Source organism: Mobula birostris, chromosome 13, assembly GCF_030028105.1.
Source record: "Mobula birostris isolate sMobBir1 chromosome 13, sMobBir1.hap1, whole genome shotgun sequence".
NCBI classification, from domain to species: domain Eukaryota; kingdom Metazoa; phylum Chordata; class Chondrichthyes; order Myliobatiformes; family Myliobatidae; genus Mobula; species Mobula birostris.
In genome coordinates this window covers 1,651,893-1,679,028 of record NC_092382.1, presented here as the reverse complement: position 1 = coordinate 1,679,028, position 27,136 = coordinate 1,651,893, and the positions used below count along the sequence as shown (strand labels likewise).

The window sequence follows — 27,136 nt, the reverse complement described above, 5'->3', positions numbered from 1 at the left end:
GGTTCCGAGGCCCCGCCCACCGCGCTGATGACGCGCAGACGACATCGCGCATGCTCAGTACGGGCAGGGCGGTGTTGTTTTCCGTCCTTTGTTGAAGTGAGTCGGCGGTGGGATCGGGATCGGGATCCGGGAACGGATTATTCTCTGCGGGGCAACACCGACAATTTCCATTCGGTGAGTATTGAAGTCGGCCCCGAGCGGGGAGTTCTGATGTTGGGCAGTGAGTCCCTTTAACTTTCTCGAATTCAAACAAGAGAAAATCGGCAGATGCTGGAAATCCAAGCAACTTCCGCAAAGTGCTGGAGGAACTCAGCAGGCCCGGCAGCACCCAGGAAAAGAGTACAGTCGCGTTACCGGCCGAAACCCTTCGGCAGGACAGGAGAATGAAAGGTGGGGGTGGGAAAGGGAGAGAGAAACACAAGGTGATCGGTGAAACCTGAAGGGGGAGGGGATGAACTTTCCCGAACTGGCAGCCTCGCCTCGCTTCCTTGACAGAATCTGCCGGGGTCGGTCCGGGTCGTGAGACCTTCACACCGAACCGTCTGAGATGAGCCGCCGCTCAGCCCCTGTTGTTCTGGCCCTGTTAGCAGGATGACATAAAACATATTTCTATAATGTTACTGACCAAGAATCGTATAATTTGTTTTCCGTGTGTTATCTGAATGCACTTGCCTATGATGCTTCTACAAATCAGTGAATTTCTCTACCTGTAACTTCCCGTACTTGCGCACTTGTCAATAAATTCAACAGGACCTGAGAAATCTCAGTGAGATTTGATTAGTGACGATCATCTTGGCAGCTCGGTTGGCCAAATGTAAAGATACAGGACACTGTTAAATGTAAGACGCTGAACAGTGTTGATGATCAGAGGGTTCTTAAAATTCATCGCTCCCTGAAAATGACTGCACAGATTGATCGGGTGCTTAAGAAGCCAAATGGCATGGTTGTCTTTATTAGTCGAGACATTGAGTTCAAAAGTCTGGAAGTTGTGTTGTAGCTTTATAAAACCCTGAGGGTGGCCTCATCTTGGCACAGGAGGAGGCGATGGGTTGACACGTCGAAACGGGTAAAAAAGGAAGACATCTCCCTCGTCCTGGAATGAAAAGCCTCATACTGAGAGCAGATGCGGCGGAGACGGAGGAATTGTGAGAAGGGGATGGCATTTTTTTCAAGAGACAGGGTGAGAAGAGGAATGGTCCAGGTAGCTGTGAGAGTCTGGTGGCTTATAGTAGACATCAGTAGATAAGCTGTCTCCAGAGATAGAAACAGAAAGATCAAGAAAGGGGAGGGTAGTGTCGGAAATGGACCAGGTAAACTTGAGGGCAGGGTGAAAGTTGGAGGCAAACTTAATGAAGTCAACAAGCTCAGCATGCGTGCAGGAAGCAGCGCCAATGCAGTCGTTGATGTAGCGAAGGAAAAGTTGGGGACAGATACCAGTATAGGTTTGGAACATGGATTGTTCCACAAGGCCAACAAAAAGGCAGGCATAGCTGGGACCCATACGGGTGCCCATGGCTACACCTTTAGTTTGGAGGAAGTGGAAGGAGCCAAAGGAGAAATTATTAAGAGTAAGGACTAATTCTGCTAGACGAAGCAGAGTGGCAGTAGAGGGGAACTGGTTAGGTCTGGAATACAAACAGAAGCGGAGAGCTTTGAGACCTTCCTGGTGGGGATGGAGGTATACACGGACTGGACATCCATGGTGAAAATAAAGCGGTGGGGGCCAGTAAACATAAAATTATCAAACAATTTCAGAGTGTGAGAAGTGTCACGAACATAGGTAGGAAGGGATTGAACAAGAGGGGATAAAATAATGTCGAGGTATGCAGAAATGAGTTCGGTGGGGCAGGAGCAAGCTGAGACAATTGGTCTACCTGGACAGGCAGGTTTGTGGATCTTGGGTAGGAGGTAGAAATGGGAAGTGCAGGGTGTGGGAACCATCACCAACTTTATCTGCTCAGGAGATCTCCCATCCACTGCTATCAACCTTATAGTTTCCACACCCCCCACTTCCTGTTTCTACCTCCTACCCAAGATCCACAAACCTGCCTGTTCTTTTTTAAAGAAAGGGGCTTCCCACCTCCACCATCAACTCTGCTTTCAAATGCATCTCTCCCATTTCACGCACATCTGCTCTCACCCCATCCTCCCACCACACCTCTAGGAATAGGGTTCCCCTTGTCCTCACCTACCACCCCACCAGCCTCCGGGTCTAACATTTAATTCTCCGTAACTTCCGCCATCTCCAATGGGATCCCACCACTAAGCACATCTTTCCCTAACCACCCCCCCCCCCCAGCTTTCAACAGGGATTGCTCCCTATGCGACTTCCTTGTCCATTCGTCCCCCATCCCTCCCCACCGATCTCCCTCCCGGCACTTATCCTTGTAAGCGGAACAAGTGCTACACGTGCCCTTACACTTCCTCCCTCACTACCATTCAGGGCCCCAGACAGTCCGTCCAGGTGAGGCGACACTTCACCTGTGAGTTGGCTGCGGTAATATACTGCATCCGGTGCCCCGATGTGGCCTTCTATATATTGGTGAGACCCGATGCCGACTGGGAGACCTTTTCGCTGAACACCTACACTCTGTCCGCCAGAGAAAGCAGAATCTCCCAGTGGCCACACATTTTAATTCCATGTCCCATTCTCACTCTGATATGTCTATCCACAGCCTCCTCTACTGTCAAGATGAAGCCACTCTCAGGTTGGAGGAACAACACCTCATATTCCGTCTGGGTAGCCTCCAACCTGATGGCATGAACATTGACTTCTCTAACTTCCGTTAACGCCCTACATCCCCTTCATACCCGATCCGTTATTTATTTACTTTCCAGCTCTTAGCTCCATCCCTCTCCCTCCTGTCTTCTCCTATCATTTCCGATATCCCCCTCCCCCTCCCACTTTCAAATCTCTTACTATCTCTTCTTTCAGTTAGTCCTGATGAAGGGTCTCAGCCCAAAGCGTTCACTGTACCTCTTCCTATAAATGCTGCCTGGCCTGCTGCATTCATCAGCAAATTTTGTGTGTGTTGCTGGCCACTTATTCATTTATTTTCCAGCTATCTGCACTCCTGAAAGATGTATACACTTAACTCTCCCTGCGGAAGATCCCAATCAGCAACCCAGGCGGTCAATTTGCACACATTTAAAATTGTGAATGCCCCTCAGGACAGAGGGATGCATATTTAAAACCGAGATGCAGCAAAATTTCTTTAGCCAGAGTGTGACGAATTTGTGAAATTAGCAGAGTCAGCTGCGGAGGCCCGACTGGGGGTATTTAAGACCAACAGTAGATGGGAAATTAAGATAGGTGAGAGGTGGGAATGGGGCAAGAGCTGGGGAGTGAAAGTGGATCCAGGTGAGGGGCAGGTGGGAAGGTGGAAGTAGTGTTAGGGGTGGGAGAAGAGTCGTGGTGAAAACACGGGTGAGGTTAGACAGTGCAATGACGATTCACCAGACTGATCCCTGGAGTGGTGGGGTCATCATATGAAGAAGGATCAAATGTGATAACCCTTTCATTTAGAGAATCGGGGGCTGAGAGGTGAGCACATTGAAATGCACAACATCATTACCAGTTGAACTAGGGATCCCAGTCTCTGAAAGAGGGGATGTACAGTCTGGGACTGAGATGAATTAAATGAAATTGAATCGGATTTATTTCTTATGTCCTTCATATACGTGAGGAGTAAAAATCTTTATGTTGCATCTCTATCTAATTATGCAATGTGCAATCATAGTTATTTAAAGTAATTTATAATAAATAGAACAGTCAATGCAATATAGAGTACACTCGAGTCAGCGTGAGTTAATCAGTCTGATGGCCTGGTGGAAGAAGCTGTCCAGGAGCCTGTTGGTCCTGGATTTTATGCTGCGGTACCGTTTCCTGGATGGTAGCAGCTGGAACAGACTGTGGTTGGGATGGCTTGGTTTCCCAATGATTCTTCAGGCCCTTTTTACACACCTGGCCTTGTAAATGTCCTGAATAGTGGAAAGTTCACAACTACAGATGCGCTGGCCTCTCTGCATCACTCTCTGCAGAGTTCTGCGATTGAGGGAGGTACAGATCCCATACCAGGCAGTGATGCAGCCAGGCAGGATGCTCTCAATTGTGTCCATGTCAGACTTCTTCAACCGTCTGAGGTGAAAGAGGCACTGTTGTGCCTTTTTCACCACACAGTCGGTATGTACAGAACAGGTGATGTCCTCAGTGATGTGGATGCCGAGGAACTTAAAGCTGTTCACTTTCTCAACCCGAGATCCAATGATGTCAATAGGGGTTAGCCCATCTCCATTTCTCCCGTAGTCCACAACCAACTCCTTTGTTTTGGCAACATTGAGGGAAAGGTTGTTTTCTTGACTTCTTCCCTGTAGGCCACCTCGTTATTGATTGAGATTAGGCCAATCAATGTAGTGTTGTCAGCAAATTTACTTAGCAGATTGGAGCTGTGGGTGGTGATACAGTCATGAGTATACAGGGAGTTAAAGGGAGGACACAATATGCAGCCCTGAGGGGCACCTGTGTTGGCAATCAGAGGGTTGGAGGTGAGGGAGCCCACTTTTACAACCTGCTGGCAATCTGACAGGAAGTCCAGGATCCAACTGCCCAAGGCAGGGTCAAGGTGAGGGCTCTGAGATTCTTATTGAGCCTGGATGGAGCTATGGTGTTGCATCCTGAACTCTAGTCCAAGAACAGCATTCTCATATCTCCTTCTCCAGATGTGTAAGGACGGTACGTAGAGCTGTGGCTATTGCATCATTTGTCGATCGATTGTTTCAGACTAAACACATTGATGAAGGGAAAGCCATGTGGTGTATATGGATTTCAGCAAAGCATTTGATAAGGTACCCCATGCAAGGCTTACAGAGAAAGTAAGGAGGCATGGGATCTAAGGGGACGTAGCTTTGTGGATCTGGAACTGACTTGCCCACAGAGGGCAAAGAGTGGTTATAGATGACTCATATTCTGCATGGAGGCCGGTGACCAGTGGTGTGCCTCAGGGACCTGTTCTGGGACCCTTACTCTTCGTGATTTTTATAAATGACCTGGATAACGAAGTCGAGAGATGGTTCGTAAATTTGCTGATGACACAAAGGTTGGGCATGTTGTGGACAGTGTGGAGGGCTGTCAGAGGTTACAGCAGGACATTGATAGGAATCAAAACTGGGCTGAGAAGTGGCAGATGGAGTTCATTCCAGATAAGTGTGAGGTGGCTCACTTTGGTAGGTCAAATATGATGGCAGATATAGTATTAATGGTAAGACTCTTGGCATTGTGGAGGATCAGAGGGATCTTGGGGTCCAAGTCCATAGGATGCCCAAAGTAGCTGCGTGGGTTGACTCTGTGGTTAAGAAGGCATGTGGTGCATTGGCCTTCATCAACTGTGGGATTGTTTAAGAGCTGCGATGTAATGTTGCAACTATATAGGACCCTAGTCAGAGCCCACTTGGAGTACTGTGCTCAGTTCTGGTCACCTCACGACAGGAAGGACGTGGAAACCATAGAAAGGGTGTAGAGGAGATTTACAAGTCTGTTGCCTGGATTGGGGAGCATGCCTTAGGAGAATAGGTTGAGTGAATTCGGCCGTTTCTCCTTGGAGCGACGGAGGATGAGAGGTGACCTGATGGAGGTGTACAAGATAATGAGAGGCATTGATCATATGGATAGTGAGAGGCCTTTTCCCAGGGCTGAAATGGCTAGCATGAGAGGGCAGAGTTTTAAGGTGCTTGGAAATAGGTAGAGAGGAGATGTCAGGGGTAAGTTTTTTACGCAGAGAGTGGTGAGTGTGTGGAATGGGCTGCCGGCGACGGTGGTGGAGGCGAAACGATAGCGTCTTTAAAGAGACTCCTGGATTGGTACATGGAGTTTAGGAAAATAGAGAGCTATGGGTAAGCCTCGGTAGTTCTAAGGTAAGGACATGTACGGCACAGCTTTGTGGGCCAAAGGGCCTGTGTTGTGCTGTGGGTTTTCTGTTTCAGGATCCGTACTCGGAGATATAATGTGGTGGCCATTACAGAGACTTGGATGGCTCAGGGTCAGGAAAGGTTACTTCAAGTGCTGGGTTTTAGATGTTTCAGAAAGGACAGGGAGGGAGGCAAAAGAGGTGAGGGTGTGGCACTGTTGATCAGAGATTGTGTCACGACTGCAGAAAAGGTGGACATCATGGAGGGTTTCCCTACTGAGTCTCTGTGGGTGGAGGTTAGGAACAGGAAGGGGTCAATAACTTGGTGGTTTTTATAGGCCGCCCAATAGTCACGGGGATACCGAGGTGCAGATAGGGAAACAGATCCTGGAAAGGTGTAATAATAACAAAGTTGTCATGATGGGAGATTTTAATTTCCCAAATATTGATTGGCACCTCCCTGGAGCAAGCGGTTTAGATGAGGTGGAGTTTGTTAGGTGTGTTTAAGACGGTTTCTTGACACCATATGTAGATAAGCCTAGAAAAGGAGAGACTGTACTTGATTTGGTATTGGGAAATAAATCTGGTCAGGTGTCCGATCTCTCAGGGCACTTTGGAGATAGTGATCATAATTCTATCTCCTTTACAATAGCATTGAAGAGAGATAGGAACACAGAAGTTAGAAAAGTGTTTAATTGAAGTCAGGGGAATTATGAGGCTGTCAGGCAGGAAATTGGAAGCTTAAATTGGAAACAGATGTTCTCAGGGAAAAGTACGGAAGAAATGTGGCAAATGTTCAGGGGATATCTGTGTGGAGTTCTGCATAGGTATGTTCCAATGAGACAGGGAAGTTATGGTAAGGTACAGGAACTGTGGTGTACAAAGGCTGTAATAAATCTAGTCAAGAAGAAAAGAAAAGATTACAAAAGGTTCAGAGAGCTAGGTAATGCTAGAGATCTAGAAGATTATAAGGCTAACAGGAAGGAGATTAAAAAGGAAATTAGGAGAGCCAGAGGGGCCCATGAGAAGGCCTTGGTGGGCAGGATTAAGGAAAACTCCAAGGTATTCTACAAGGATGTGAAGAGCAAGAGGGTAAGATGTGTAAGAATAGGACCTATCAAGTGTGACAGTGGGGAAGTGTGTATGGAACCGGAGGAAACAGCAGAGGTACTTAGTGAATACTTTACTTCAGTATACACTATGGAAAAAGATCTTGGTGATAGTAGTGATGACTTGCAGCAGACTGTTAAGCTTGAGCATGTAGATATTAAGGGAGAGGATGCGCTGTAGCTTTTGGAAAGCATTAAGTTGGGTGAGTCACCGGGACCGGATGAGATGTACCACAGGCTACTGTGGGAGTCGAGGGAGGAGATTGCTGATCCTCTGGTGATAATCTTTGAATCATCAATGGGGACGAGAGAGGTTCTAGAGGATTGGAGGGTTGCGGATGTTTTTCCTTCATTCAAGAAAGGGAGTAGAGTTAGCCCAGGAAATTATGGACCAGTGAGTTGATGGAGAAGATCCTGAGAGGCAGGATTTATGAACATTTCGAGAGGTATAATATGATTAGGAATTGTCAGCATGGCTTTGTCAAGGGCATGTTGTGCCTTACGAGCCTGATTGAATTTCTTGAGGATCTGACTAAACACATTTGTGAAGGAAGAGCAGTAGATGTAGTGTATATGGATTTCAGTAAGGCATTTGAGAAGGTACCCCATCGCAGGCTTATGGGAAAGTAGGAGGCATGGGATCCAAGGGGACCTTGCTTTGTGGATCCAGAACTGGCTTGCCCACAGAAGGCAAAGAGTGGTTGTAAATGCATCATATTCTGCATAGAGTCCGGTGACCAGTGGTGTGCCTCAGGGATCTGTTCTGGGACCCGTGGTCTTTGTGATTTCAATAAATGGCTTGGATGAGGAAGTGGAGGGATGGGTGAGTAAATTTGCTGATGACACAAAGGTTGGGAGTGTTGTGGATAGTGTGGAGGGCTGTCAGAGGTTACAGTGGGATGTTGCAGCTATATAGGACCCTGGTCAGGCCCCACTTGGAGTGCTGTGCTCAGTTCTGGTCACCTCACTACAAGAAGGATGTGGAAACCAATGAAAAGGTGCAGAGGAGATATACAAGGATGTTGCCTGGATTGGGGAGCATGCCTTATGAGAATAGGTTGAGTAAACTCGGTCTTTTCTCCTTGGAGCGACGGAGGTGACCTGATAGAGGTGTACAAGATGATGAGAGGCATTGATCATGTGTATAGTCAGAGGCTTTTTGACAGGGCTGAAATGGTTGCCACAAGAGGACACAGGTTTAAGGTGCTAGAGAGTTCGTACAGAGGAGATGTCAGGGTTAAGTATTTTACTCAGAGTGGTGAGTGTGTGGAATGGGCTGCCGTCAACGGTAGGGTCTTTTAAGAGACTTTTGGATAGGTAAATGGAGCTCAGAAAAATGGAGGGCTATGGGTAAGCCTAGTAATTTCTAAGGTAACGACATGTTTGGCACAGCTTCGTGGGCCGAAGGGCCTGTATTGTGCTGTAGGTTTTCTATGTTTCTAGTCGGCGAACCGTAGGAGGTGCATTTTGGGTGGTATCAAGCTGCTGATCCAGCATCAAGAACAACCCCATACACCTGCCCTCTCGCCATATCCTTTGCCCTGACAAATCAGTAAACTCTGCCATTTCGCCTTAAATATATGCATGAATTTGGCCTCCAGTGCAGCCTGTAGCCAAGCATTCCACAGATCTACTACAGTCTGGCTAAAAATTCTTCTTAACACTGCTCTAAAGGGTACCCCCCTCAATTTTGAGGCTGTGCCCTCTAGTGTTGGATACCCCCACCAAAGGAAAGATACTGGACTTCCACCCTAGCCAGTCCTTTCAACATTTGGTAGGTTTCAATGAGATCCTCCCCTCCCCCCCCACCCCCGCATCCTTCTAAATGCCGGTGAATATTGGCCCAAAGCCGCCAAACACTCCTCAGATGTTAACCCCTTCATTCCTGGAATCATCCTCGTTAATCTCCTCTGTACTCTGCACAATGAATACACATCCTTTCAGAGATATTGAGCCCAAAACCATTGACAATATTCAAAGTGTGGCCTGACTAGTGTCTTATAAAGGCTCGGCATTATCTCAAACAACATTATCTCCTTGTTTTTTATATTTTACTCCCCATCAAATAAAGGGCATTTTATTTGCCTTCTTTACCGCAGATTCAAACTATAAATTAACTTCCTCGGAGTCTTACATGAGGACTCCAAAGTCCCTCTGCAGCTCTGACATTTGAACCTTCTCCCCATTTAGATGATAGTGTGTACTATCATTCTTTGTACTAAAATGCATCATCATACTTTTCCCAACATTGTATTCAATCTGACACATTTTTGCCCATTCTTCCAATTTGTCTAAGTCCAGCTGCAGTCGCATTGTTTCCTCAGCACTACCTACCCCTCCACCTACCCGCATATCATCCGCAACCTTTGCCACAGAGCCATCAATTCTATTATCTAAATCATTGGCAAACAATGTGAAAAGCAGCAGACCGAATACTGACCCCTGTGGTACACCACTAGGCAGCCAACCAGAAAAGGCCTCCTTTATTCCCACTCGATGCCTCCTGCCTGCCAGCCATTCTGCTATCCATGCCAGTGTCTTTCCTGTAATGCCATAGGATTTTACCTTGTTAAGCAGCCTCATGTATGGCACCTCATCAAACGCATTCTGAAAATCCAAGTAAATGACATTATTCTGCTGTTGAAGAAAGGCTGAAAAAAAACCCAGAAGACTATAGACCAGTGCTTCTGACATCAGTAGTGTGGAAGTTATTAGAAGCACTGCATATATAAGTATTTGAAAAGACAGGACTGATGTTGTTTACATACACTTTTGCTAGCATTTAACAATCCCGTGTAGGAGGTTGGTCAAGAAAATTCATTTGCATCACGTTCAACGCAAGGAAGTAAATTGGAGTAGACAATGTTGTTTTGGGAGAAGGTAGACAGTGATGGTAGATGATTATCTCCATTAATTGGGGCTTATGACCAGTGGGGAGCCGCAGGAATGGTAGTTGGGTCTGTTGCTGTTTGCCATCTACATCAATGATTGGGATGATAATGTTTTTAACTTGATAAGCACATTTGCATATGACACCGAGATTGGGGATGTAGTTGACAGAGAGGCAAGTTTTCACAGGTTACAGTGGGATCTGGAACAGCTGGAAATACTGCGCTGACAATGGCAGACGGGATTTAATGCAGGCAAGTGTGAAGTGTTGCACTATGGTAGGTCTTACACAGTAAACAGTAGAGCACTAAAAATTGTGGTGGAACAAAAGGATCTGGGAATACAGGTCCATAATTCATTGAAAGTAGCACCACAGGTAGATCGGGTCGTAAATAAAAGCTTTTGCCAAAGTGACCTTCATAAATTAAATTATCGACTGCAGGAGACAGGATGTTATTTTGAAGTTGTATAAGACATCGATGAGGCTGAATTTAGAGTATTGTGTGTAGTTTTGGTCACCTACCTACGGGAAAGATGCAAGTAAGTTTGAAAGAGTACTGGGAAAAATTTCAAGGATGTTTCCGGAGGACCTGAGTGATAAGGAAAGGTTGAGTAGTTTCAGACTTTAATCCTTGAAACGCTAAAAATTGAGAGGGGATTCGATAGAGCAGTACAACAGGATGATGCGTATAGATAGGTAAATGCAAGCAGGCCTTTTCCACTGAAGTCGGGTGGAACGGCAACCAGAGATCATGCATTATGGGTGAAAGGTGAAAAGTTTTAGGGGGACATGAGTGAAGACGTCTTCAATCAGAGAGCGGAGAGACAGTGGAATGAGCTGCCAATAGAAGTGGTACATGCGAGCACGATTTCGCCTTTGAAAATATGGATGGGGGAATATGGCTACTGTGCAGGTGGGCGGGAACAGGCGGTTTAAATGATTCGGACAAAGCGTCTGTACTGTGTTCTGTTTCAATATGACTCTCTTAACTATGACTCTGTGACTCCTTGATCACAGACAAAGATTTGATTGAGTAAAGATCCGAAATTCATATCAGACTTGAATGATTCACACCTTAATTCCCCAAGAATATTCAACAGTGTGGATGTGTTTTGATGCGGTTTCAAACTGCCCACACACTCCCAGTCGCGGATCTTTCGTAACCAGGGAAAGACAAAATGCTGGAGTAACTCAGCAGGTCTGGGCAATATGTATGCAACTGAATACAACGGGGAATGTTTCAGGCCGAAACTCTTCAGTGGAACTGGAAAGGAAGGGGGAAGAGGCAATATCACTGATTGATTTGGAAAATGTGGGTTGCTTTTCTGTGAGACTCGGAGCTCAGGGTCTGTGTTTAACCAGCTGCCTGCATGTTCTTTAGAACAGGGAGTGGCCTTTCTGCTGAAACCAATTCCAACCGGTTTGACATTTCACTCTCAATCACGTAAACAAACTCACTTTAGTATTCTGGTGTATAATACACTTAAAGTAGTGCCACAGGTAGATTGGGTCATAAAAAAGAGCCTTTTCCAGATTGCCTGCGTAAATTAACGTACTGAATCCTGGAGATGGGGTGTTATTTTGAGGTTGGTGACATTGGTGCGTTTGAATTTGGAGTGTTTACTGCAGTTTTGGTCATCTACCTATAGAAGAGAAATAAATAAGGTTGAAAGAGTACTGGGAAAAGGTGTGGGTTGTTTTTCTGTGATATAACAACCTTAGGGTCTGGTGCAAGCAGCTATCTGGCCCCGCACATTCCACAGAACTGGAGGCAGTTTTTCCTAAAGCAGAACTTTAGGCCATTCTGCTAAAACCATATCCAACTGGTTTGTCGTTTCACTTTCATTCAGGTGTGAAAACATTCACATTATTAGTCTGCTTAACTGCAGGGAAGGTCAGTGAATGTGAAAACTGATATAAAGAACACTACTGGTAGTCTCGAAACCACAACGTTACCAATTACAGTCGATGCCCTGCTTGCTGCGAGTTTCCGGAATTTTATAGTTTTTTCCTTCAGACTCACATTGTCTATAGTTGTTTCTAAAACATTTTTTTCATGATTCCGTAAAAAAATCGGTTTGTGACAGTCACCAGACCAAAAGACACAGGAGCAGAATTCAGCCTGTCGATTCTGCTCCACCATTCCTTCATGGCTGATCTCTGCTCCCACTCAACCCCATATCCTTTAATGCCCTGACTGATCAGGAGACAATCAACTTCCACCTTGAATATACACACAGACTTGTCTGCCAGTAGAGTCTGTGGCAGAACATTCCACAGATTCACTACTCTCTGGCTGAAACAAATCCTTCTTTCATCTTTTCTGAACGGTCGCCCCTCAGTTTGGAGGCTGCGCCCTCTAGATTTTGGATACCCCCACCACAGGAACCATCCTCTCCCACATCCACCCTAGCCAGTCCTTGTAGCAGTTGGTAAGTTTCAATGAGATTCCCCAGCATTTCTCTAAATTCCAGTGAGTACAGGCCCAAAGCTGCCAAATGCTGTTCATACGTTAACCCTTCATTGCTGGAATCAATCATCCTCATGAACCTCCTGTGGTCACTCAACAAAGACAACACGTGCTCTCTGAGATATTGGGCCCAGAACTGTTGGCGACACTTGAAATATGGGCTGACCAGTGTCTCACAGAGACTCAGAATTTTCTCCTTCTTTTATATTCTATTCCCCTTGAAATAAATGACAACATTGCATTTGCCTTCTTTACCACAGACTCAACCTGTAAATTAACCTTGAGTCTTGCCTGAGTTCTCCTGATTCCCTCTGCAACTCTGATGTTTGAACCTTCTCCCCATTTAGCTGATAGTCTGCACTATTGTTCATTTTACCAAAATGCATTATCATACATTTCCCAACACTGTATTCAACCTGCCACTTTTTTGCCTGTTCTTTCAATTTGTCTGAGTTATTGCTTCATCAGCACTACCTATCCCTCCACCTATCTTCCTATCATCCACAAACTTTGCCACAAAGCCAACAATTCCATTATCTACATTATTGACAAACAATGTGAAAAGTAGCGGTCCAAATACAGAACTCTGACGAACATCACTAGTCACCGGCAGCCAACCAGAAAAGGCCCCTTTTATTCCCACTCATTGCCTTCTGCCTGTCAGCTATTCAGCTGATCATACCAGTCTCATTCCAGTAATGCCACAGGATTTTAGCTTGTTAATTAGCCTCATGTGTGGCACCTTATCAAACGCCTTCTGAAAATGCAGGTAAGTTACATTCACTGTCTCCCCGTTGTCCACCCTGCTTGTTACTTCCTTGAAGAACTCTAGCAGATTTATCAGGCAAGATTTTCCTTTCCAGAAACCATGATGATTTTGACATATTTTATCACTAGTCTCGAAGTATCCTGAAACCTAATTCTTAATAATAGGCTCCAACACTTTCCCAACCACTAGCATTAGGCTAACTGGTCTATAATGTCCTTTCTTTTACTGTCCTCGCTCCTTAATGAGCAGAGTGACATTTGCAATCTTCCACTTCTCCGGGTCCTGCCAGAATCAAATGATTCCTGAAAGATCATGACCAATGCATCCGTTATTTCTTCAGCAACCTCTCTCAGGACTCTGGGATGTGGCCCAGTTGACTTATCCACCTTTCGATCTTTGAGTTTGTATTGTACTTCTTTTCTTTGTAATAGCAATGACACTCATTCCTGCTCCCTGACACTCACAGACCTGTGGCACACTGCTAGTGTCTTCCACAGTGAAGACTGATGCAAAGTACCTGTTATGTTCATCTGCCATTTCCTTCTCCTCCATTACTCCATTGCATTTTAAGGACTCTTTATCTCATTATCTCATGTTGTCATTATTTATTGCTATTTATTTTATATTTCCATTTGCACAATTTGGTATCTTCTGCACTCTGGTTGATCTTTCATTGATCCTGTTAGTTACTATTCTATAGATTTGCTGAGTATGCCCACAGGAAAATGATTTTCCATCATTTTCCAGTGTCCAATATCAACTCTCACCTCCCTTTTACTCTTTATATAACTGAATAATCTTCTGGTATCCTGCTTCATGTTATTGGCTAGTCTGCCTTCATGTTTCATCTTCTCCTTTCCTGCAGCTGCTTTGGTTCCCTTTTGTTGGAATTTAAAAGCTTCCCATTCATCAAACTTCCCACTCACGTATGAGAAAGGAGGGGTGAGGGTGATGGGTGGCAAGGGGAGTGGGGTGAGTTGGGAAGGGAGAGGGAGAGAGAGGGATGAAGCGAGCAGGGTTATGGAGAGTGGCGGTGGGGAGCCATGAATGAGTAGCGAGGCAGTGTGTCTGGTCAGAATTATTCATCCACAGTGGCAAGGACGTTAGTTATGGCTGATCACAAGTCACTGAAAAAAAATTATGGTATTAATACGGTTCCCGGTCTCTGTGTCCCACACTGGGCATTGTACTGCACACGGTTCCCAGTCTGCAATCCCACAGCAGGGTTTTTACCAAGCACAATTCCCATTCTCTGTATCCCATTGTGCACCATTTGCTGTGTCCTTCTCCGACACCGGATGTTTTGCCACACATGATTCCCAATCAGGCTATCCCACGCCAGGGGTTGTACTGGGCACTGTTCCCGTCTCTGTGTCAAACTGTCAATCTATCAAGTCCCATTGACCATACCTCTGTACCTCACCCACCCATGTACTTATCCAAGTTCCTCAAACAGACATTCTTAAGACCTCAGACAAAGTCAGCAATCAAAAGGCTGTGACTAACATTCTAAGATGCTTGTATTTTAATGCAAGAAGTATGGAAGGCAAGGCAGATGAGCTCAGGGCATGGATCAACACATGGAATAATCATGTTATAGCTCTTAGTTAGACTTAGTTGCAGGAGGGGCAGGATTGCTTGCTCAATATTAAGGGGTTCGGTAGCTGTAGACAGGACAGAGCGGAAAGGATTAAAGGGGAGGGGTCGTGTTACTACTCAGGGAAAATGTCACCACTGTGCTCAGTCAGGACACACAGGAGAACTCGTCCAGTGAGGCTTTCATGGAGGAAATGAAGAATAAAAATGGTATTCCACTTCATTCAGGCCATAGTACAAAGCATCCGATAATCCCTGAGATTTAGAGGACAAACTTGTAGAACTTATCACAGACTGCTACAAGAAACATAATTTGCTATGGTAGGTGATTTAAACTTTTCACATATAGATTGGGACTCCAAAACTGTAAAATGTCTGGATATGATAGAGTTTGTCAGATGTGTTCAGGAAGGTTTCCTTAATCAGTAGGCCAAGTGGTTAAGGCATTGGACTAGCGACCTGAAGATCGCAAGTTCGAGCCCCAGCCGCGGCAACGTGTTGCGTCCTTGAGCAAGGCACTTAATCACACATTGCTCTGCGACAACACTGGTGCCAAGCTGTATTGGTCCTAATGCCCTTCCCTTGGACAACCTTGGTGTCGTGGAGAGGGGAGACTTGCAGCATGGGCAACTGCTGGTCTTCCATACAACCTTGCCCAGGCCTGCGCCCTGGAGAGTGAAGACTTTCCAGGCGCAGATCCAAGGTCTAGCAAGACTAACGGTTGCCGATAGGGGATAAGACAGGGGCGATGTAGTAAGTTTCTGCAGGGCAGTGCTTTGCATTGAGTGATCATAATACAATTAATTTCAAAGTAATTATGGATTCATGGGTGCAGATTCTGAACTAGAGATAGGGGAATTTTAATGGTGTCACAAACGATCTGGCAAGTGTGCATTTGGACAGATTGTTTTCTAGCAAGGGTGCACACGGTAAGTGAAATATTGAGAGTACAAAGCTTGTGTGTGTTTTTTTTGTCAGAATTAAAGGTAATTATAACAGGCTTAGAGAACTTTGGTTCTCAAGAGTTATTGCGGCACTGGTTAAGAAACTAAAAAAGAAGGTGCATCTCAGATATGGGGAGGGTGGAATAAATCAGGTACTTTTGGAGTGTAAGGAATGCAAGAGAGCATAAAGAAAGAACATGAGAGCTACAGTAAGGAATGAGGTTGTCCTAGCAGGCAAAATGAAGGAGAATCCTAGGAGATCTACAGATATGATAAGGGCACAAGGATTGTAAGGAATGAAATTGGTCCTCCTGGAGATCAGGATAGTAATCTATGTGTGGCCACAAATGGAATATGGGAGATCATAGGAGGGGGGACACAAAATCTAAAAAAGTGAGGCAAAGCAGAACTGAAGCCAGAGATGCTATTTAGTGTACAGAGGAGGGGGTGATTGCAGTCACAAGGCAGGTTAAGATAGATAAATCTCCAGGGCCTGACAAGGTGTCCCCTTGGCTAATGCCTTGCAATCCCATGTAAACAACATCCACTGCCTTGCTGCCTTCAACTTTCCTGACATCCTTTTTGAAAAACTGTATAGGATTGATTGGACATGCTGGTTCTCATTAATCAGGCCATGTCTGTTGAAGTATGTATAAATCCAGTCTCTCAGAATACCATCCAATTACTTTCTCACTGCTGATGTCAGACTCACCGGCCTATAATTTCCTTGGTTATTTTTAGAGACTTGATTGAACTGCCAAACAACATAGACTATTCTCCATTGCACCGGTTACTCACCTGTCGCTTAGGATGATGCCAATATCTCTGCTAGGACCCTGTAAATTTCTGCATTTGCCTCCATCAGGATCTGAGGGAACACCTTGTCAGGCCCTGTGGATTAATCCATCCTGATCTGGCTCAGGCAGAAAACGACTCTTCCTCTGTAATCAGTGAAAAGCCTCACCCTGGGAACAGATCCAGCAGAGAGGAAGGAACGAAAAAAAATGGAATAGCATTTTTACAGGAGGCAGGGCAGAAAGAGTTATTGTCAAGATAGCCGTGGTAAATTTATAAAAGAGTTTTCTTCCAGAGATCGAGCAATGAGAGAGAGGTTTCAGAAACGGACAATGTGAATCTAAAGATGGGATGAAGTTGGAAGCAACATTGAGGAAATTGATGACCTGATCATGGATATATAAAGCAGCACCAATTCAGTCGTCAATTGAATTGAAATGACTTTATTACTTACATCCTTCATATACATGAGGAGTAAAAATGTTTACATCGCGTCTCTGTCTAAATGTGCAATGAGCAATTTATAGTAATTTATAATAAATATGTACAATAATATAACATAGAAATACAGTTGTGTCCGCATGAATTAAGCAGCCTGATGGCCTGGTGGAAGAAGCTGTCCTGGAGCCTGTTGGTCCTGGCTTTTATGCTGCGGTACCGTTTCCCGGATGGTAGCAGCTGGAATAGTTTGTGGCTGGGGTGATTCGGGTCCCCAATGATCCTTCGGGCCCTTTTTACACACCTGCCTTTTTAAATGTCCTTTATAGTAGGAAGTTCACATCTACAGATGCGCTGGGCTGTCCGCACCACTCTCTGCAGGTTCCTGCGATTAAGGGAAGTACAGTTCCCATACCAGGCAGTGATGCAGCCAGTCAGGATGCTCTCAATTGTGTCCCTGTAGAAAGTTCCTAGGATTTGGGGGCCCATACCAAACTTCTTCAACCATCTGAGGTGAAAGAGGTGCTGTTGTGCCTTTCTCACCACACAGCCGGTGTATACAGATCACGTCAGATCCTCGGTGATGTTTATACCGAGGAACTTAAAGCAGTTCACCCTCTCAACCCCAGATCCACTGATGTCAATAGGGGTTAGCCTGTCTCCATTCCTCCTGTCGTCCACAATCAGCTCCTTTGTTTTTGTGACAATGTAATGAAAGAAACATTATCTGAAAGGGGTTGGAACATGGACTGTTCTACGTAGCCAACAAAAAGCATGGAGAGCTGAGGGCCATGCAGGTGCCAATGGCTAACCCTCAATTCTGGAAATAATGAGAGCAGCCAGAGGAGAACTTGTTAAGGGTGAGGACCAGCTCTGCCAGACGGAGGAGGCTGGTTGGTACTTTCGTGGAGAAAGAAGCAAATATCTTCTTGACAGGGGAATAGACGTGTATAGGTACTGGACATCCAGGGTGAAAATGTGATGGTCAGGGCTTGGGAATTGAAGTTGTTGAGAAAAAAGTATGTTTAAATCTCTCTCTGCCTTCCTTCCAGCTCAATATCATTGTTCCTACTGTAGGGCGACCAAAACCAAGCACAGTGCGGCAACACCAACCTCTTGTGTAACTGTGACGTAACCTCTCAACTCCGATACTCAGTGCCTTTTCCTATGAAGCCAAGTGCATTCTCTATCGAACTGTCTAAATGTTACTCTATTTTAGGGAACTGTATACCTGACATTGGTACGATCGGTGCATCAGAAACCAAACAATGGGATAGAGTGAATACAGGTCAAATTCCTCTCCCACACTCCCCTCTCAGTTCAAATGCTCTCACACTCGGTATCCCCCCTCTATCCAACTTCTCCCTCTCCCCCGCCCCTCTCTCCCCCCCTCCCCCAGATTGACTTATTTAATTAACTTGTGTATATATATATTCAGATATATGTACAGAAGATGGGTGTTTCAGGTAAAATAACGGAAACTCTCAAAAACTGATAGCAATTTTATCAAGTAGACATTCAGACTGCAGACACTGCTGAACTTTCTTTTCTATACCATTGTGTTTTTATTGTTTTTCCCCATGTAACAGAAGTATTTAAATACTGTATTAAATTAGCTTTGTTCACAGTTGAATGTGAGTGCAAAATATCAAACCGATTTGTTTGTTTTCCGCACAGAAGCCGCTCCCTGCTCTGAGGAATGTGTGCGAGTTGGAATCTGCCTTGCAAACAGGCAGCAGCTTGTACACAGAAAATCGCGTTGTGAGTCTCACTGAACAGCAACACCGGCCCCTCCCCCATAGCTACTGAATGACCCTGGCCTGATGGTCTGGGATGAAGTTAGAAGAAAATGACATGAAAACATACCCACACTGAGACTGAGCATTCTTGGTGAATTCAGGTGAGAATAATTCAGCTTCTGATATTTATTTCCGATCTTTATTTCCAGTCAACATGTTACCTATGTTTTGGATCAGTGACCAAGAAGATATTCGCAAACAAGAGAAAATGCTGCAGATGCTGGAAATCGGAGAAACACACACAAAATGCTGGAGAAACTCAGCAGGCCAGGCAGTGTCTATGGAGAAGAGTGAACAGTGGACATTTCAGGCTGAAACCCTTCGGCCAGGACTCCTTTCCTAGATGCTGCCTGGCCTGCTGAGTTCCTCCAGCATTTTGTGTGTATTGCAAGAAGTTAATCGCTCTATTTTGTCTCTTCTGTTGGTTGTGGTATTTGTGTTCTTGCATTTTCCTGTCTGCACGGTTGAGATTTTCCACAATTTATGTCAATGTTAAAAACTTCTTGAATCAGGGGTTACGATTTCAAAGCAAGTGTGCGAAAAGCCGTTTAGCCAACATGGCTTCTGTTTCCAAAACTTGTCATTTCAGATGAATGCATGTTGTTTTTCTCATTGTGACTGTGTTTATTGTGGGTATTTCGAACTGATGTCCTCAGCTTCCTTTAGAAGCAAAGACATTGATTCTGTTCAAGGTCTCGACACAGCAGACAGTGGGGGGTGGGGGTGGGTGGAGTTGTGATCAGTTAGAGAAAGCTGCAGGCGGGCATTGTGGAATGAAAGCCATGATTTCACTGCGTGGGGCAGGAGGTTCGATGGGCTGAGTGGCCAATTTCTGCCTGGTATGTTCACAAGAAAAGCTCTGACTACAGAGTTACTGTAAACTAATTTAATGAGTACGGACCAAGGCAAATAACCTGTTGCTGAACAAAAAACAAGGGAAGAGATTGCTGAGCCTCTGGCTAGGATCTTTATATCCTTGTTGTCCACAGGAATGGTACCGGAGGATTGGAGGGAGGTGAATGTTGTCCCCTTGTTCAAAAAAGGTAGTAGGGATAGTCCAGGTAATTATAGACCAGTGAGCCTTACGTCTGTGGTGGGAAAGCTGTCGGAAAAAATTCTTAGAGAGGACCTATGGGCATTTAGAGAATCATGGTCTGATCAGGGACAGTCAGCATGGCTTTGTGAAGGGCAGATTATGTCTAACAAGCCTGATAGTTCTTTGAGGAGGTAACCAAGCATGTAGATGAGGGTAGTGCAGTGGATGTGATCTATATGGATTTTAGTAAGGCATTTGACAAGGTTCCACACGGTAGGCTTATTCAGAAAGTCAGAAGGCATGGGATCCAGGGAAGTTTGGCCGGGTGGATTCAGAATTGGCTTGCCTGCAGAAGGCAGAGGGTCATGGTGGAGGGAGTACATTCAGATTGAGGGATTGTGACTAGTGGTGTCCCACAAGGATCTGTTCTGGGACCTCTTCTTTTCCTGATTTTTATTAACGACCTGGATGTGGGGGTAGAAGGGTGGGTTGGTAAGTTTGCAGATGACACAAAGGTTGGTGGTGTTGTAGATAGTGTAGAGGATTGTCAAAGATTGCAGAGAGACATTGATAGGATGCAGAAGTGGGCTGAGAAGTGGCAGATGGAGTTCAACCCGAAGAAATGAGAGGTGGTACACTTTGGAAGGACAAACTCCAAGGCAGAGTACAAAGTAAATGGCAGGATACTTGGTAGTGTGGAGGAGCAGAGGGATCTCGGGGTACATGTCCACAGATCCCTGAAAGTTGCTTCACAGGTGGATAGAGTAGTTAAGAAAGCTTATGGGGTGTTAGCTTTCATAAGTCGAGGGATAGAGTTTAAGAGTCGTGATGTAATGATGCAGCTCTATAAAACTCTGGTTAGGCCACACTTGGAGTACTGTATCCAGTTCTGGTGGCCTCACTATAGGAAGGATGTGGAAGCATTGGAAAAGGTACAGAGGAGATTTACCAGGATGCTGCCTGGTTTAGAGAGTATGGATTATGATCAGAGATTAAGGGAGCTAGGACTTTACTCTTTGTAGAGAAGGAGGATGACAGGAGGCATGATAGAGGTGTACAAGATAATAAGAGGAATAGATAGAGTGGATAGCCAGTGCCTCTTCCCCAGGGCACCACTACTTAATACAAGAGGGCATGGCTTTAAGGTAATGGGTGGGAAGTTCAAGGGGGATATTAGAGGAAGATATTTCACTCAGAGAGTGGTTGGTGCGTGGAATGCACTGCCTGAGTCAGTGGTGGAGGCAGATACACTAGTGAAGTTTAAGAGACCACTAGACAGGTATATGGAGGAATTTAAGGTAGGGGCTTATCTGGGAGGCAGGGTTTGAGGGTTGGCACAACATTGTGGGCTGAAGGGTCTGTACTGTGCTGTACTATTCTATGTTCTATAACTATTGCAGTAATTAAATCATCCAGATCGTTGACAGAGATGATGAGCAATAATGAACCCAGCACTGAACCCCGCTGCACTCCACGAGTCATTGGTCTCCAGTCAGAGAGTCAAACCATCTTCCACCACTTACTGGCTCTCCCGTGAAACCAATGTCGAAGTCAGTTTGCCACCTCATCCTGAATGCCAAACCCCTGGACCTTCTTGACTAATCTGCCATGTGGGACTCTGCCAAATGTCTTGCTAAATTGTACTAAACTATATATTTTTAATTCAGTAAAGTAACTACTCTTTTTCCTAGAGCAGTAATTGTCTCGTTGTCCCAGTCTGATAACTGACCAACAACATTCTTGCACGTTATACTTTCGCTGCTCCGGGGAGAAACTAACCATGAAAGTTATGAAATATGAAATTATACAGTTGTGCTGTTGCCCAATGCCCAGTGTCTGAGTCCAGGATCTGATGTCCCCGGGGCTGCTGCAGCACCGTCCACACTGCAAGTGTCCTCTCAGGGCAGTGGAGTGAGTCTGCTTCAAAAAGCCTGGGATATCCCTATGAACACAGCCCCAAATCGGCAATGTCCAGAGTCTGGCTGTGTGGAAAGTGAAATGAAAAAGATGGTTTCCCATCTCCAACGAGCAGAGCAGTGGCATTACTGCCCCACAGCGGCTGTGATTGGGTCCCAGGGATAGGGAATGTGATCTTTGTCTGTCTATCTGCACAGTTTGTTATTGGGGAACGGAGAAGAACATGGGAAGTGGATCTTCAGCCCGATGGACCAATCAGAATTAATCCCCGAAGAGTCATCAGGACGATGTGTCATATCATAGGCATATGTTTCAACATTATTGGCTTTGTGACAGCAGTACAATTCAATATATAATAATAGAAAGAAACTGTATTACAGTAAGTATCTGTTACTAAAAGTTAAATTAAATAAGTTATTGCAAAAATGAATTCAGTGAAGTAGGTTCATGGGTTCCATGTCAATTCAGAAATCAATTGGCAGAGGGAAGGAAACGGTTCCTGACTCATTGAGTGTGTGCCCTCAATCTCCTGTACCACCTTCCTGGTGATACCAATGAGAAAAGGGCATGTCCTTGGTGAAGCAGATCCCTAATGACTGATGCTGCTGTTTTGAGGCATCGCTCCATGACGATGTCCTGGATGCTACGGAGACCACTGCCCATGCTGGAGCTGACTGAATTGACAACATTCCTGACTACCCCACCCCACCATATCAAGTGATGTGCAGCCAGTTAGGACAATTTTTATGGTACAACTGTAAAATCTGCGAGTCTTTGGTCACATCCCAAATCTCGTCAAAGTCCTAATGAAATATAGTCTGTGACGTGCATTCTTTGTAACTGCATCGATACGCTGGCCACTGGATAGATCCTCAGAGATGTTGACACACAGGAACATGAAGTCGCTCACTTTTTCCACTGCTGACCGATCAATGACGATTGGTGTGTCTGTGCCCTCATCTTACCCGTTCAGAAGTCCACAGTTACAGTGTTGGTCTTACCGATGTTGAGTGCAAGGTTGTTGCTGCAGCACCACTCATCTGGGTGATATATCTCACTCCTGTTTGCCTTCTCGCCATCTGAAAATCTGTCAACAATAGCGGTGTCGTTAGCAAATCTGTCACTGGCATTTGAGCTGAGGCGAGCCGCACAGCCATGGGTGCAGAGAGAGTAGGGCAGTGGGCGAAGCACATATCCTTGAGGTGCACCAGTGTTGATTGTCAGCGATGTGCAGGCGCTATTTCCAATCTGCACAGATTGTGCTTTTCCAGTGAGGAAATCCAGGATCCAGTTGCAGAGGGAGGCAGAAAGTCCCAGGGGTTTGAGATTTTTAATCAGAACTATAGGAATAATTGCATTACACACTGAGCTCTAGTCGAGAAACAAGCCTTGTGATGATCCGATGAGTTCGCATTGTGACCTATTACGGATACAGGAAAATTGCGATAGGCAGAGCTACTTCTAGCCATCGCAAACCTCTCAAAGCATTTCATCACAGTAGTTGTGATTGCTGTGGACGATAGTCTTTAATGCAACTCAAACTGCTCTTCCTGGGCACTGGTATAATTGTTAGCCTCTTAAGGGATGTGGAAACTTCCAACTGCAGCGAAAACAACCCCATCTCCGAGACGTTCATAGAATACAACTCCTGTTGTTCTGGGGTGGCTGAAATCCCTTGTAACTCTCTGTGACGACTGCATTCACCACATCCTCTCTCTCCCAAAATCGATGGAAACACAAACATTTTCCCACAATGCCACAGGATTAGTCTCAGTAAGGGTCTCTTTTAAGGCCATCAGTGTCCCAAGTTGGGGTGCAGAATGGCGCACTGTAATGCTATTCAAAGACCCAAATGGGGCTCAGTCTCAGACACCAGTAATGCCATCAGTCTCCCAGGATGGGGAGCAGAATGGGACACCAGTAATCAAATTCATTATCTCGGGGGAGAGGTTATCCGGGACAAGAACCCGTTTTGACTGTCTTATGAGGTCAGTGCATCTGGACTGTTTACTCCTGGACCTGTTGCAGCCTGTCTGTATAATGTTAATTTGATAACTATCTCAGCAGTTGACTCTGGATCTACAGATATATTTGGACACGCTGCGGCACTGTAATTTTATATCAATGCAGAATGACGGTGATAATTGGGAACAATTTAACTCATTATTGTCAATTTGTTGATGATGGTGGATTTAAAGTGTGGAAGAAAATGTCGAAGTCTCATGGGTCAAGGACAATGGAAGCAGACAGATCAGTTGTCTTTGCTCCTGCCTCGTGCTTGGAGATGGAGGCTGCCATTTTGTGGAACTGTTTTACATCCTCCATTTTGATAGAAAAAGTTGCTTTGCTTTCTGTGTTTTAAAATAGGCACAATGATGCTTCAGGTCATCAACTGAACTAGAGATTTTTTCCAAAGAAGTTATTTGTGAGGTGTTCTTTGATATAATATAACATGCAGTTTTGTGAATGTTGGGGATGGTGCCAGCCTGATGTGATTCGAGATGATTACTGAAGAGAATGCATTACGGTTCTCTTCCTAGTTATCCCCCTGCTCTTGATGAATGTATAGAATGGCTTAGGATTCACGTTCATCCAACTTGCCAAGAATCTTTCATGACCTCTCTTGCTTTCGTAATTCCCTTTTTTAGTTATTTTCTGGTGCCTTTATACTCCTCATGTGTTTCGTTTGATCCTAACTCTGAAGCTTTACATATGTTTCCTTTTCCTTCTTGACTAAATTTACCTCCTCCCGGCTACCTAATGTTTTTGTGTCTTTACATCCCCGCCCTTTCTTTTAATGGGAACTTATGATGAATACCAAAAGTTGAAGGATTCACACAGTAATTCCCCAAGAATAGTCCAACAGCGTTTTGACGTCATTGCAAACTGCCACACACACTTTCCTCACAACTGCTGAAATCAAATGGAACCGGTTCGACAAATCACTCTCAGTTGCGTGTAAACAAAGTCACCCTAATATTGTATGTAACCATTTCTGCTGCAGAGTAGAGTGATTGAACCCTTAACATGATATAAAGAACATGACCTACAGTCTCGAACCCGTAACGTTACAAGTGACAGTTGCTCACCTGTTTGCTGTGAGTTTACAAAATTTTGTTTTTACCTCAACTCTCATCATCTGCAGTTGCTTTTGTTTCCCAAGATTCCTTCAAATAAACCAGTCTGTGCCATTCCCAACTGTGACATTCTTTAAATTAAAGAACATTACCCTCGGGTATGGAACCTGCAGCGTTCACAGTCACAGTTCCCACTAAACCAGTCAACCTCTTTCCTTTTCACTGCAAGAGCCACTGATCGATCCTCCAAGAACCCACTTTTTCTGTGGGCCACAACGAAGCTCATTCAGTGTCCAAATATGTGTTTGAGGTCTATATCATCTGACCTCCTATTTATCTCACCGTACTGGATACAAGCTGTCATTCAAATAACTCCTCCTTCCTCTCTCTGTGTAAGAAATGCAAGCAGGTAGAGTATAAACAACCTGTGAGCAGTGTTCATCTCTCTCTCTCTCTCTCTCTCTCTCTTTTAAAAACAAGTTGTTGGTGTTAAATATCTCTCTCTCTCTTTTCCAAAGCACAGTTCATAGGGGTAATTGAGCACAGTTCACAGGGGTAATTCAGGACTCCGTCACAGTAACTACTGTACCTAATGATGTGGTACTGAGTGTATGTTCGGGGTTTACTGTGGCGGTACCCCGTCCAAATTCTATGTTCGGCGTTCAGTGATGCTCTTCTGCATGCCGCTGTTGGAGCACATAGTTATTTGAGTTCTTGCTGCCCTCCTGTTGGACTTCATCAGTTTTGCCAATCTCCCTGAGCTCTCGCATTAATGAGAATTTAGAACTTGCGCTCACTAGATTTCCCTTTGTTTTTTTCCGCACCATTCTCTGTAAACCGAGGGATTTGTGCGTGAAAATCCAAGGAGCTGATCGGCATCTGTAATACACATAGCACGCCGTCTGACACCAGCAATCATTCCACGGTCAATGTCACTTACATCACACTTACTCCTTATTCGGGTTGTCACATACCTCAAGATCTGTGACTTTTTTTGTGAGAATGATGTAATGGTCTTTTGGAGGTCACTTGATGTAGTTTTCCTGCCGGTGTGAGGTCACGTGATGATATGTGCACCACGGGTATATAAGGGAAGACCTCAGATGATGCAGTTTTTAGTTTTCCAGCGAGAACGTTGATGTGTCTCTGTTTCTGTTGCGTATTTGTTTTAATGATGCAGTTTCATTTTTCAAACGGAGTGTATGTTCTGTTACAAGGTACAATAGTGCTGAACTGGCAACATTTGCTAGATGTGTTGATGTACCTTTTTCCAGTGGTATGGGAGAGTGAAGACTTTATCGAAGTATGGGACCCGAAGGATTAAGAGAGGTTGGTATCGTTCGGCAGTTTAACAAAGGATCGAATTTACTGAGTCTTTGTTGAACTAACGACCTGCATCGCGGATAACTCTCGCCGAAAGAGAAAGGAAGTTCATGCAAAGGTTTGCTCTCTCTAAAAGAAATTAAGGTCAGTTGTTTTAAACTGTTTATTTCCTGCATCGTGAATCCTTTGGACAGAACCAACAAGAAAGTCGCGTCTATGAAGGAATCCTTCTCCGGAGAAGTCTCTCCGAATTGAACATATAAATCTGTTGGACTTTGAATTTACAATTTTAAGAACTATATCTGACTTTACCGCTTTAAGAACTGTTTTCGCATTTAATGCTTTAAGAACCAGTGCCGAGTGACGATATGTTGAACGGCTGCGTATTGGTTAACTTACGGTTAAGGTTTTCGTTTGCCTCTTTATTGTTTATCCGTGTTTAAGAAATGTTTGGTTGTTTTTTTATATAAACTGTGTCGATTGATATTCATTGTTGTCGGTTATGTAACATAATTTGTGGGGGCTCGTGGGGTAAGTTCCGATTTTGAGCTTACGTGCTGGTAATTGCCATTCTGATTTCGAAGAGCAAGAGACCCAATTTTTTGTTTAGTTTGATTGGTGTGTGAGTGGTATTTGGCAACAGTGAATGTTGGCGAGTTTATGGATACCCCTGACTCGGGGACTTTAGTGAATGCGAGAAAACCTGAGGTATTGGAGATTGCGAGGAGGTTGGATATTAAAAGAATTACAAAGAATACCACAAAGGCTTTAATACAAAGAAGAATCGCTGAGCATTATATTACTTTGAAAATGTTTGATGATGAGGTGTTAGGTTTCCAATGACTAATCTGGAAATGCAGTTACATCTTGAACAAATAAAGTTAAAACAATTAGAAGCTGATTTGGAAAGAAGTCAGTTAGAAGCTGTAAATAAACAGAAGGAATTCGAGGCTAGGGAGCCTCATAAAATAAGGGAATTTAAAGAAAGAGAAACTGAAAACCAGAGGAAATTTGAGTTTGAGATGAAGAAATTAAAGTCCGGGAATCAGTCTTTTGGTTCTACGAAACAG

The 27,136-nt window shown here is 44.7% G+C and overlaps 1 protein-coding gene across 1 annotated transcript in view; it reads left to right on the top strand.

Annotated features, from left to right (window-relative positions):
• Window positions 1–27,136, top strand: part of LOC140208195 (NACHT, LRR and PYD domains-containing protein 12-like) — a 96,662-nt gene continuing 69,526 nt past the window's right edge. The window contains exon 1 of the mRNA XM_072276703.1: window positions 1–174. The gene's annotated coding sequence lies outside the window, so the exon portion shown is untranslated. The remainder of the gene's footprint in view (window positions 175–27,136) is intronic.